At 52.6% G+C, this 9,776-nt stretch overlaps 2 non-coding genes across 2 annotated transcripts; both read right to left on the reverse strand.

The window, feature by feature from the left end:
* Nucleotides 1-3,704: 3,704 nt before the first annotated feature.
* TRNAA-UGC (transfer RNA alanine (anticodon UGC)) lies at nucleotides 3,705-3,776 on the reverse strand. Its single transcript has one exon. It is a non-coding gene; the product is annotated as a tRNA-Ala (tRNA).
* Nucleotides 3,777-5,180: 1,404 nt separating this feature from the next.
* On the reverse strand, nucleotides 5,181-5,252 carry TRNAC-GCA (transfer RNA cysteine (anticodon GCA)). Its single transcript has one exon. It is a non-coding gene; the product is annotated as a tRNA-Cys (tRNA).
* Between the last annotated feature and the right edge of the window lie 4,524 nt (nucleotides 5,253-9,776).

The raw sequence follows: 9,776 nt of genomic DNA on the forward strand, positions 1-9,776 counted from the left end.
GTCGTCTAATAAACCTCTGTTTTACTGGCTGGCTGAGAGTCCCGTCTGACTGCGAAGTTGGGTTGCAGGACCCTCTGGCTTCCCCAGGAGCCCTGCCTGAGCGGACTCGCTGTGGGAAGCGCATGGAGGGGCAGAGGAGGCTGAATGCTCCGAGGCCAGACCCAGGAAGGTGGAAGCTGGGTGAGCTGTGTGTCCTGCAGACAGGCTGCTCCCAGAAAGGCGACTGCCCCAGAGTCCTGCCCGGCTTCATGGGGAGCAGTTCCAGAGCATCGCCCAGGGACTCCGTGACAACCTCCTATCAGCAACTGCTATAAAATCCCTCTCATTTTCCACTTTCCTCTCTATAATTTGCATAAATGGATCCAAAATCCCTCAGATTTCCACCCTTTCTCTTTCATTTCTGAACACTGATCTCAAATCTCAGGTTTCCCTCTTACGATGTCATTATCAAATGTCAATTAAAAATCCTCTCGGGTTTGGGGCTGTTCCCCATGTCTCTAAATCCTAGCAACTTGTCCTTCTTTGGGGGGACCCTGTCGCCCTGAGTCCTTCTCCATCCTGGTTGGGAAATTAACCCCCCTGCAACAATGATCATCTTTCCCTCTCCTGTGAGAATCATTTGTTCCCTCCTTTCTCTCTGTTAAAAATGTTTGCTGATAAAAGAGACTAGCCATATATTCGATACCCATCAAAGCCAGGGGCCTCCCCCTGTTTGGGGGATGGGTGGTTCCCAGTTGGTAACAGGAGACTTGGCTGGACCCTTTTCTTTTCTCCAGCTGGCACGGGATGAGGAGGTCCCTGTGAGTGCAGCGTGGTCCAGAAGTATCCCAAACCCCATGACAAAGGGTCTCCGTGAGGGGGGGCTTCCCGCAGTGCAAAGATGTAGCCAACTCTGGGGTGGATCCACGGTGGCCATTATTTGCTAGTGACAGAGTATGGAAATGTCTTACTTATTTTGGCCCTCCATGGCTTCCCTTCTCCTGTTAAAGAGGCGTCCCCCCGGGCTCCCTCTACCTGTGTGACTGGCCAGCAGGGGGTGGTGATAACTTTCTGTCCACTTGTCAGACACTGTGAGGGAACACTGTTGCTGGGGGGGTGCATGTCTGTGTGGGGAGATTGCAGCGGGAGCTAAAGGGGCATTGTGGTAGGGGGAGGCCTCTGGGTGGCTGGGCAGGGGGGACCTTAGTCAGGTTGGTGGGTTCTGGAGGGTTTGGGGTTTCGGGGGGTAGTTCTGAAGTGCCCAGCCCTAAGGCTATGGGTCCTGGAGGTGGGTATCGCTGGGGGCCTGTTGGCTGCAGACCAGTGGGGGTGGGGGTCTCTTGGGCAGGTGGGGCAGGAGATTAGACGCTGCCTGGTGCTGTGCCAGGGACTCTGTCTGGGATTGCCCAGCTGGCTCCTGGGACCATTGCCACGCCCAGTGCACAGAGCTGTGGTGGGGCGGTCCTTGGAGCAGAGTGAGGGGTCCTCCTGTAAAGTGTCAGGGGGTCCTGCTGGCCGGAGGAGGGGGTCCCAGGCAAATGGGCTGGCAGATCCTGGTGGAGGGCAGGTGGGGGTCCTAGGCAGGCAATGGGGAAATCCCAGGCAGGCAGTGAAGGACTATAAAATGACTCTCCACAAACAGCCCCCCACCCCATTTCTCCTGCCATTTGCAGGAGCAAATCCAGCCATGGGGGAGCAAACAACCCAGGAATGAGAGTTTCCTAGCAGACAGGCATGGAGAGGGCACAGGGAAAAGGAGATAGAGAGACTGACAGGGTCTGTGGGATAAGAGTTTTGAAAGAGATTTCCAGCTCTCTCATCTGCCCAGACAGATGTATTACTGCACTGTGGGGAGAATCACTTTCCTGTGGACAAGACGAGGATGAGAGAGAGGAAAACCCAGTTCCTGACTCCATGTCCCTCCTGCTGGGGTGTGGCTGCCGTGGGGTCAGTGTCAGAGGGAATCCTCGAAAGGGACTCCTTTGGTTCTGCTTTTTTCTAGGATTGCCTTCAGAGACTTTGTTTTGGGATGCGGGAGGGAGAAAGGAGTGGTGGGGTGGTGTCCGTGGTCAGCGATGGGCAGAGACCCCCCACCTAGGAGCTGCTGCCAGAGGGGGGTGTGGGTCGCTTTTGGGAGATGCCTGAGGTAAGAGCTGCACCCCTCACTCTCTCTCGCACCCCAAGCCCCAGCCCAGACCCCAACCCCCTGCACCCAAACTCCCTCCCAGAGTCCACCCCCTGCACTCCCTCCTGCACCCTACCCCCATGCCCCAGCCTAGAGCCCACACCCAAACTTCCTCCCAGAGCCTGCGCCCGCACCCCCTCCTGCACCCCAACCCCCAACCCCAACCCGGATCCCGCACCCAAACTTCCTCCCACAGGCCTCCCCCCACACCTGCTCTCGCACCCCAACCCCCTCCCGCAGCCCAGAGCCCACCCCCTGCACCCAACCCCCTCCCAGAGCCCGACCTGCACCCTCTCCTGCACCCCAACCCCCTCCCCCAGCCCAGAGCCCACCCCCTGCACCCAACTCCCTCCCAGAGCCCGACCTGCACCCTCTCCTGCACCCCAACCCCCTCCCCCAGCCCAGAGCCCGAACCTGAACTCCCTCCCAGAACCTGGCCACCCCACCCATTCCTGCACCCAACGCCCTGCCCCAGCCAAGACCCCACACATGCACCCAAACTGCCTCCCAGAGCCTGTACCCCTCACCCCCTCCCACACCCTAACCCCCTGCCCCAGCCCAGAGCCCACACCACACATGCAATTCCCTCCCAGAGCCTGCCCCACACCTGCTCCTGCACCCCAACCCCCTGCCCCAGCCCAGACCCCGCACCCTGCATTCCCTCCTGCACCCCAACCCCCTGCCGCAACCCACAGCCCACACCCAAACTCCCTCCCAGAGCCCAACCCCTTTCCCTCTCCCTCCCATACCCAAACTCCCGCCCAGAGCCTTAGGCAGATGTGGGGGGAGGTGGACGGGGAGGCAGGACTTGGTCCCATTCTGGAAACCACCAAAAATTGTAGAAACCTGCCGCCCCTGTCCAGCCCAACCTTCTGCGGGTGCCCCTCAGGCCCCACCCATGCAGGGTTTGAAGCTTGCATTGCTTAAATTCCAGGACGCTGGGGGACTTCAGCTCCCCTTTGTCCAGCGGGAACCTTCACCCCACTCCCAACCAGATTCTTGTCCATGGGATGACTGTCGGGGGGCTGGGCCCCTCTTTGTCTTTTCTCTCTGGGACAGGCCAGGGTACCTAGAACTGGGGTATCTGAGCACCCAGGACCTTCTATGGAGATGCCCTTCTCCTTCCCCTTCTGTGGTCCCATCTGTCATTGACTCCAGCCTGTTTTCTATCCATCGTCAGCACCATCCCAAGCCAGCTGCACCCGCCTCAAAAAGACAGTGTCCCCTGATGGGTGTAAATCACTGAGCTCTCTCCTCTCTGAGCACTGACTGCCCCTCCGTCTCCTTGCCCCTCAGTCTGGGCAGACGGGACCTTTCCCTCCAGGGCTGGAGGATTCCCCCTTCTCATCCGCTACTGTCCCAAGCCACCCCTTGGGTGGGAATCTTAAATGTACCAAGGTGACTTAGGAGCAGAAACCCCCACAGACCTTCCGTGCAATGGGCACCTGCCCCGCACTGAGCAGGACTGAAACTCCTGCAGGGAGACTGCTGGGCCACATCCCCTCTGGGCCTGAGCAAAGCAGCAGGGTGAAAAGAGACTTGGAGATGCTGGGAATCGAACCCAGGGCCTCATACATGCAAAGCATGCGCTCTGCCACTGAGCTACATCCCCAGACGGGGGCTGTTTGGGATGGGTTACGCTCAGAGCCCTCCTGTTTCCAGAGCCTCCAGGGGCCTAACGGCAGCATGGGGGACACATTCCCTGCTCTGAGGGCCAAACCCTCTGTCCTGGAGGTTGCTGGTTCTCAGGGGTCACTTTGCAGCAGGGCCAGTTTCTCTATGTGGGGGAGAGAGAGGGCCTGCCCTGGACTCAGGGTGCAGAGATACACTCGGCCCTCTCCCCTGCATTGACTGGCTGGAGCTGCCAGCCCCTGCTGAAAGGTAACGGCGCTGGGGGGTGCTGTGAGTCGCTCAACACCTCACCCCGGTGGAAGAAGTTGGGGGGTGGGGGGGGCTTTTCTCGGATCTGCTATTTCCACCTGCCTGTAAAGTCCAGCTTTCCCCAGCACATTCACTGCAGTGCACTCGGGTCACTGTTTCCATGGCTGACAGCAAAGAATCGCTCCCAGTTTCCCTTCTATCTGCAGCACGATTAGCCTGTGTCGGTGGTTAATGAGGTGGAACTAGTTGTCGGTGGTTATTCATTCCCCACCTGGACAATTCACACAGTCCCTTTCCTGCTCAAATCCCCAGCACCTCAGTGATCCCGGTAGCAGGGATTAGGTTTTCCCTGAGGCCCTGAGATTCTCAGGGTCCTTTTTTCCCTCCACCTGGAGTGAACTCAGCTTTTTCCCCATCCCAGACATTCCATGAAATAACAACAGCAGCATAAAGAAAGCAGGGAGGGAACATCTCCCGGCCAGGGCTGGAGGTGCCCAGGGCCCCCTGCTTCTCCATTGTTTCCATCGCAGAAGAGAAAGGTTCCTTGGAATTTGACACCCTACTTTGCACAAGGGACAGAGAAAGATCTTGATGTTCCTGCATCTGCACAAAGAAAATTGTCCTTCTGTGTGAAAGAGAGGCAGGAAATGGCTGTTTCTACCCAAATGATCAACGAGACCAGAAAGTGACGCTGTGCAATTAACAATCTGGTACTACACTAACTCTGCGGTTACTTAGATGCAGCCACAACCGGCTCTGTGGTTGGTAACCTTACAGAGACGCTGCGGGTGATCATGAACTCGAAGCACGTTCCCTTTAAACAGCTGCCATTGGAATGTAACACAGACTCGTCCATTCCTCCCAAGGGGATGGGGTTCTTCTTCTTCTGCACATTGTAGCCCATGGAGACCAAGGATCTGCAAATGTGCCTTCATGTGTCTTTGTTTCATTGATGAAAACATAAACTAGACACTCAGAGGATTGGAACTGATTTCAGATGAGGGACCTGTTTGCTAGGTTTCTATGGATTTGCACAGGAAAACACTGAATGTTTCCATTCATCCCTATTCAGTGGAGCTCCTGAACATAATGGAAATGGATATGTGCTTATTTTTGTAAAGGGAACAGGCTTGTAAGGGGGCACTTGGATTTGAACCAAGGACTACTTAAGCTGCAGTCAAACACTCAACCACTGAGCTACACCCCCCATGGCATTGGCATAGGCAAGTCAGTGATCTTAAGGATTTTGAAGGACAGGCCCTGCTCAGAGAGCTCCTTTTCCATTCCCAGACGATGGGTGGTTTTAAAAATGGGGTTTGATTAAACTTTATCTATACATGTAGACCCCACAGCTTGCCCACCCACCAACACAGCTTCTCCCACTGACACAGCTCCCATCTCTTGGGGAGGTGGATTAACTACACGGATGGGACGGCTCTCTCCCATCCCCTTAGAGCATCTTCATTAGTTATGAATAAGTAGGAAATAACCGACTGAATGGACAGCAACCAATTCATCAAATATTGCTGAGCCTGCATTCAATATGGGTAACTGGTCATATTGGGCTGCATTAGGAGGAGCATTGCCAGCAGATTGAAGGAAGTGATTATTCCCCTCTATTCGGCACTGATGAGGCCACATCTGGAGCATTGCGCCCAGTTTTCAGAGCCCCCTCCCACTACAGAAACAAATTGGAGAGAGTCCAGGGGAGGGCAACAAAAATGATCAGGGGACTGGAACACATGACTTACGAGGACAGGCCGAGGGAACTGGGATTATTTCGTCTGCAGAAGAGAAGAGTGAGAAGGATTTGATAGCTGCTTTCAACTACCTGAAAGGGGGTTCCAAAGAGGATGGATCTCGACTGTTCTCAGGGGTACCAGATGACAGAATAAGGAGTAATGGTCTCAAGTTGCAGTGGGAGAGGTCTAGGTTGGATATTAGGAAACACTATTTCCCTAGGAGGGTGGTGAAGACTGGAATGGGTTACCTAGGGAGGTGAGGAATCTCCATCCTTAGAGGTTTATATGGCCTGGCTTGACAAAGCCCTGGCTGGGATGATTTAGTTGGGGTGGTCCTGCTTTGAGAAGGAGGTTGGACTAGATACCTCCTGAGGTCCCTTCCAACCCTGATCGCGGGTTAGAATAACATTTCCCAACCAACCATCAGTTGAGCTAAGCGCAAATCAAGAAGGGTTTCTTCAGGTATGCTGGCAATAAGAAGAAAGCCATGGAAAGTGTGGGCCCCTTACTAATGAGGGAGGCAACCTGGTGACAGAGGATGTGGAAAAAGCTAATGTACTCAATGCTTTTTTTGCCTCTGTCTTCACAAACAAGGTCAGCTCCCAGACTGCTGCACTGGGCAGCACAGCATGGGGAGGAGGTGACCAGCCCTCTGTGGAGAAAGAAGTGGTTCGGGACTATTTAGAAAAGCTGGACTTGCACAAGTCCATGAGGCCGGATGTGTTGCATCCGAGAGGGCTAAAGGAGTTGGCGGATGTGATTGCGGAGCCATTGGCCATTATCTTTGAAAACTCATGGTGATCGGGCGAAGTCCCGGAAGACTGGAAAAAGGCTAATGTAGTACCCATCTTTAAAAAAGGGAAGAAGGAGGATCCTGGGAACGACAGGCCAGTCAGCCTCACCTCAGTCCCCGGAAAAATCATGGAGCATGTCCTCAAGGAATCAATCTGAAGCACTTAGAGGAGAGGAAAGTGATCAGAAACAGTCAGCATGGATTCACCAAGGGCAAGTCATGCCTGACTTATCTAATTGCCTTCTATGATGAGATAACTGGTTTTGTGGATGAAGGGAAAGCAGTGGACGTGTTGTTCCTTGACTTTAGTAAAGCTTTTGACACGGTCTCCCACACTATTCTTGTCAGCAAGTTAAAGAAGTATGGGCTGGATGGATGCACTACAAGGTGGGTAGAAAGTTGGCTAGATTGTCGGGCTCAATGGGTAGTGATCAATGGCTCCATGTCTAGTTGGCAGCCGTTATCTAGCGGAGTGCCCCAAGGTTCGGTCCTGGGGCCGGTTTTGTTCAATATGTTCATTAATGATCTGGAGGATGGTGTGGATTGCACCCTCAGCAAGTTTGCGGATGACACTAAACTGGGAGGAGTGGTAGATACGCTGGAGGGTAGGGATCGGAAAGAGAGGGACCTAGACAAATTGGAGGATTGGGCCAAAAGAAATCTGATGAGGTTCAACAAGGACAAGTGCAGAGTCCTGCACTTAGGACAGAAAAATCCCATGCACCGCCACAGACTTGGGACCGAATGGCTTGGCAGCAGTTCTGCAGAAAAGGACCTAGGGGTGACAGTGGATGAGAAGCTGGATATGAGTCAACAGTGTGCCCTTGTTGCCAAGAAAGCCAATGGCATTTTGGGCTGTATAAGTAGGGGCATTGCCAGCAGATCAAGGGACGTGATCGTTCCCCTCTATTCGACATTGGTGAGGCCTCTTTTGGAGTACTGTGTCCAGTTTTGGGCCCCACGCTACAAGAAAGATGTGGAAAAATTGGAGAGAGTCCAGCGAAGGGCAACAAAAATGATTAGGGGGCTGGAACACATGAGTTATGAGGAGAGGCTGCGGGAACTGGGATTGTTTAGTCTACGGAAGAGAAGAATGAGGGGGGATTTGATAGCTGCTTTTAACTACCTGAAAGGTGGACCCAAAGAGGATGGATCTAGACTATTCTCAGTGATAGCAGATGACAGGACAAGGAGGAATGGTCTCAAGTTGCAGTGGGGGAGGTTTAGGTTGGATATTAGGAAAAACTTTTTTACTAAGAGGGTGGTGAAACACTGGAATACGTTACTTAGGGAGGTGGTGGAATCCCCTTCCTTAGAAGTTTTTAAGGTCAGGCTTGACAAAGCCCTGGCTGGGATGATTTAGTGGGGATTGGTCCTGCTCTGGGCAGGGGGTTGGACTAGATGGCGTCCAGAGGTCCCTTCCAACTCTGTTATTCTATGATTCTTTGAGTCTATGATTCAAATTCCTGACGTAATCCCACTCCGTCCAGTAGCCCCAGGCACATTCCAAGCGTTGGATTCAAGACACTGAGTCAGCTTCCTGCAGTGAGTTTCAGCCTTCCCAGAGGTAATTTGTGGGGGCTCGCCATTTTCGGATGTTCGTGTTTATTTCCCCTCAAACCAATTCAAATGAGTTTGAAATTACTCACAGCAACATTCTTTCACCTACTTTGGAAAACAGAACAGTTATCAAATGTTGTACTGAGAGACCAGTCAGTGGGGAACAGAGCGATAGTCATTTGTAAACCAGTTGCATTAAGAACCACAGGTCTCTGGATGGGGGTAGACCACCGTGGGAATGGGGGTGTCACAGAGAATTTGGAGGGAGGTGGCGGAGTAGAGGGTGGAAGAGGTTGAATTAGGGTACATTTTCCCTTGGCCCCGAAAGGGGCAGCACGACATGCCCAATTAAAAGGGGGTGTCACGCCTGAAGAATTTACAATATCCACCAAAATAACAGGAACAACAAGACAAACACAGAACACAATGTTTTGTTGCGACAGGGGACCCACGGCGTTCTGGGTTTTCTTCCACTGGCACCAGCTTGCCCAGAAAGTGTCTGAAAAAGAAAATAAGCATTCCCCAGCCCCTGGGTGGGGACAGATGATTGCTTAAAAATGCCCCTTTCTTTTCACATTTTTTTTGGCTGAGTGCAGGAAAACCAAAAAATTACCTTTATATTTTGTTTGTTTGTTTTTTTATTCAAAGGATACTTGCTGCATACCTAGGCAGAGGAGGCCTGTCTATGTAAAGACGGTCTGTTCCTGAAGTCTTTCCCCCAGCTCATCACTAGATGTGAGGGGGGAGGTCATTCAGGCCTTCCTTACACTTCGTATTTAAAAACTCCTTATTGTTCCTACCTCTGCTGGCCTTAGATTTCTCCTCCTGTCCCTTCTTTGGCAGCTCATATGAGGTGGCCAAGTGGTGAAAGTGGTGGGCTGCTAATCATTGTGCTTTGCATGCATGGGTTTGAATCCCATCCTCATTGTGTGCATTTTGTCTTCTCCCCTCCTTCACAAACAACCATCTCCCCTTTGGTACAAGCCACATTGCTTCCTGTAAACAAAAACCTTCTCAGGAACTCAGACCTCCCTTGCTGTCAATAAAACACGTCTAAATCCCAGATTTCTCAAAGAGTTCTTTGTTTCTTAGTATTTATCTCAAAAGGTAACAGCCTCATAATGTCCCCCAAACACCCTGGGACCAGCCCAAATAATTAAAATGCCCCCACCTCAGCCACGACAGTGACCCACAGCTAGCGTGTCTAGGTCAAGGTGCTCTGGAGGAAGCAACTCAAACATTTTCTCTCTGCTTCCCTTGGCGAGGTCTGACTGGGAAAACAAAATTGAAAATTTTCTGCTGGGAAACCAATTCTAGTCTGTTTGGGGACTTTCATTTGAATGGATTATTATTATTCTCTTCTGATCTCTGAATTATTTCAGTTCAGTCTTTGTCCTCCAGATGTGTTGCCAGGTGTTGAGCAGAGTGGGAGTGAGGCCAAGTCATGACGTCTCTTCCCCTCTTCCAACTTGCTAGGAAGTTCCGCTGCTTTGATGTGAGTCAAGCAGTGTCCATTGTCTCCGGGCTTTCTCGGAGGAGTCCGCATTGTACACGGTTCCTGGGACAGTCCTTGGGAGTGTGGATACCTTTACTGGGCCATCTGTCTCCACTGTCATTTTATAGCCCTGCAGCCCCA

This window comes from Caretta caretta, chromosome 28, assembly GCF_965140235.1.
Source record: "Caretta caretta isolate rCarCar2 chromosome 28, rCarCar1.hap1, whole genome shotgun sequence".
In the NCBI taxonomy this organism is placed as follows: Eukaryota; Metazoa; Chordata; order Testudines; family Cheloniidae; genus Caretta; species Caretta caretta.